This window comes from Arachis stenosperma, chromosome 1, assembly GCF_014773155.1.
Source record: "Arachis stenosperma cultivar V10309 chromosome 1, arast.V10309.gnm1.PFL2, whole genome shotgun sequence".
Lineage (NCBI taxonomy): Eukaryota > Viridiplantae > Streptophyta > Magnoliopsida > Fabales > Fabaceae > Arachis > Arachis stenosperma.
Window position 1 is genome coordinate 130,044,582 of NC_080377.1, and position 3,740 is coordinate 130,048,321.

The following is a 3,740-nucleotide window of genomic DNA, read 5'->3' on the forward strand; positions in this document are numbered from 1 at the left end:
TTTCAATTAATTACTATTTCTTATCTTTTTCAAAACCACCTAACCACTTTTCAACTTCCAATTTTCGAAAATTACTAACCACTTTTTCAAAAATATTTTTAATTAACTAATGGTTTTAAATTCTAATTTTATTTTATTTTTTTAAATTTTTCGAAAACTCTCTCTCTCTCTCCTCTCTTTTTATTTATTTTATTTAACTAACATTCCTCCTCTACTCATAAAAAAAAATTGAACTCACCTCCTCTCTCTTTTCATTCTTCTACTCTCCTTTTCCTCTGACACATCAAGGAGTCTCTATACTGTGACATAGAGGATTCCACTACCCCCTTTTGTTCTCTTCTTTTTCATATGAGCAGAAACAGGGATAAAAATATTCTTGTTGAAGCTTATCCTGAACTTGAAAAGACTCTAAAGAAGAAGCTATAAGAAGCTAAAGCACAACACTCTGGAGAGGACCTTACAAAAAATTTTGAAAAAGAAGTAGACATAGCAGCCGAACCCAACAACAATGCAAGAAAGATGCTTGGTGACTATATTGCACCAACTTCCAACTTCTATGGAAGAAGCATCTCAGTTCCTGCCATTGGAGCAAACAACTTTGAGCTTAAGCCTCAATTAGTTTCTCTGATGCAACAGAATTGCAAGTTTCATGGACTTTCATCTGAAGATCCTCATCAGTTCCTAGCTGAATTATTGTAAATCTATGACACTGTCAAGACCAATGGGGTTGATCTCGAGGTCTACAGACTTATGCTTTTCCCTTTTGCTATAAGAGACAGAGCTAGTATATGGTTGAACTCACAACCTAGAGGCAGCCTAAACTCTTGGGAAAAGCTGGTCAATGCCTTCTTAGCTAAATTTTTTCCACCTCAAAAGATGAGTAAGCTTAGAGTGGAAGTTCAAACCTTCAAACAGAAGGAAGGTGAATCCCTCTATGAAGCTTGGGAAAGATACAAGCAATTGATCAGAAGGTATCCTTCTGACATGCTTTTAGAATGGAGCATCATAGGTATCTTTTATGATGGTCTGTCTGAGTTATCCAAGATGTCATTGGACCATTCTATAGGCAGATCTATTCATCTGAAGAAAATGCCTACAGAAGCCCAGGAACTCATTGAAATGGTTGCAAATAACCAGTTCATATACACTTCTGAAAGAAATCCTGTGAACAATGGGACAACTCAGAAGAAAGGAGTTCCTGAGATTGATACTCTGAATGCCATATTTGCTCAGAACAAATTATTGACTCAGCAAGTCAATATGATTTCTAAGAATCTGACTGGATTGTAAGATGCATCTAGCAGTAATAAAGAAGCATCTTCTGAAGAAGAAGCTTATGATCCTAAGAATCCTGCAACGGAAGAGGTGAATTACATGGAAGAACCCTATGGAAACACCTATAATCCTTCATGGAGAAATCATCCAAACCTCTCATGGAAGGACCAACAGAAGCCTTAACAAGGCTTCAACAACAATAATGGTGGAAGAAATAAGTTTGGCAATAGCAAACCTTTTCCATCATCTTCTCAGCAATAGACAGAAAATTCTGAGTAGAGCTTCTCTGGCTTAGCAAACATAGTCTCTGATCTATCTAAGACCACTCTCAGTTTCATGAATGAGGCACGGTCCTCTATCAAAAATTTGGAGGCACAAGTGGGTCAGCTTAGTAAAAGAGTTACTGAAACTCCTCCTAGTGTTCTCCTAAGCAATAAAGAAGAAAATCCCAAGAGAGAGTGCAAGGCCATAACCATGACCAACATGGCCGAACCTGGAGAAAGTGAGGAAGATGTGATTCCCAGTGAGAAAAACCTCATGAGATGTCCTCTGAACGAAAAGAAGTTCCCCTTTGAGGAACCAAGGTAATCTGAGGCTCATACAAAGACCATAGAGATTCCATTGAAACTACTTCTGCCATTTATGAGCTCTGATGAATATTTTTCCTCTGAAGAGGATGAAGATATTACTGAAGAGCAAGTTGCTAAGTACCTTGGAGCAATCATGAAGCTGAATGCCAAGTTATTTGGTAATGAGACTTGGGAGGATGAACCCCTCTTGCTCACCAATGAACTGAATGACTTGATTAGGCAGACATTACCTCAGAAGAAATCGGATCCCGAAAAATTCTTAATACCCTGTACCATAGCCACCATGACCTTTGAGAAGGCTCTATGTGACCTGGGGTTAGGCATAAACCTCATGCCACTCTCTATAATAGAGAAACTGGGAATCTTTGAGGTACAAGCTGCAAGAATCTCACTAAAGATGGCAGACAAATCCTTAAAACAGGCTTATGGACTTGTAGAGGATGTTTTAGTGAAGGTTGAGGGCCTTTACATCCCTGCTGACTTCATAATCCTAGACACTGGGAAGAATAAGGATGAATCCATCATCCTTGGCAGACCCTTCCTAGCCACAGCAAAAGTTGTGATTAATGTGGACGGAGGAGAGTTAGTCCTTCAATTGAATGAAGAGTTCCTTGTGTTTAAGGCTCAACGATCTCCTTCTGCAACCATGGAGAGGAAGCATGAAAAGCTTCTCTCAATACAGAGTCAACCAAAGCCCCCACATTCAAACTCTAAGTTTGTGTTGGAAGGCCCCAACCATGCTCTGAATATCTGTGAAGCTCCATGAGAGCTCACTGTCAAGCTATTGACATTAAAGAAGCACTTATTGGGAGGCAATCCAATATCTATTTATCTATGTTAAATTTCCATTTTTCATTGTTATTTTATGTTTTCTTTAGGTTGATGATCATGTGGAGTCACAAAAACAACTGAAAAAATCAAAGCAAATTCAAAAACAGCATTAAAAACAGCACACCATGGAGGAGGAGCTTACTGGCGTTTAAACACCAGTAAGGGTAGCAAAATGGGTGTTAAACGCCCAGACTGGCACCATTCTGGGTGCTTAACGCCAGAAATGGGCACCAGACTGGCATTTAAATGCCAGAAAAAGAAGAAAAACTGGTGTTTAACGCCAGAAATGGGTAGCAACTTGGCGTTTAATGCCAGGAATGGGCAGTAACCTGGCGTTTAATGCCAGGATTAGCACTCAGAGGGCGTTTACACGCCAGATGTAACATCCTAACTACCAAAGCTCACGCTTTCGGCTGTGCAACTCTGATAGCTCGGACATTACGACGACACTTATACTAATTAATACTAAAATATGAGTCTGTTTAAAACTTTAAACCGCAATACCGCTCCCAAAAATCCTTTTGCTAGACAACGTACATCCATGCATACCATACAACTTACAGAAACTCATAAAGAGTACATCCATATATATATACATACATATACATAAATAATATTACAAACATTACCCAATACAATTCCTATCCCTCTTACAGGATAAATCAAGATAAAGGCGAGGGTACAAAAATAATCTAAAACAATACAGAGCATCTCGACAACAAATAAATAAACTCTTCGTAACTTCTGCGCCCATATCCTGAAAGGGGAAAAATGTAGGGGGTGAGAACATCATCCTCGAAAGGGTTCTCAGTAGAGGGTTTTTGGGAATTACTGTAATAGGATACATGAAGATAAACCGTACCAGTGATTAATAACCGTCTTATGCCTCTTTTCAAAAAAACGATTTACAATAAAAGTAAAGTCAGAAATATTTTCTAAAACAGGAACTATTCAATTCTCAAAACATCAAAGCATTTCAAAATGGTTTATCTATACTGAACCAAAATAACTTTTCATATCTTATTCCAAACCAGAACCACAAAA

General features: G+C 38.3%; 1 non-coding gene across 1 annotated transcript; it reads right to left on the reverse strand.

Moving 5' to 3' along the window:
- Positions 1-882: 882 nt before the first annotated feature.
- Positions 883-990, reverse strand: LOC130952788 (small nucleolar RNA R71). Its single transcript, XR_009074968.1, has one exon. It is a non-coding gene; the product is annotated as a small nucleolar RNA R71 (small nucleolar RNA).
- Between the last annotated feature and the right edge of the window lie 2,750 nt (positions 991-3,740).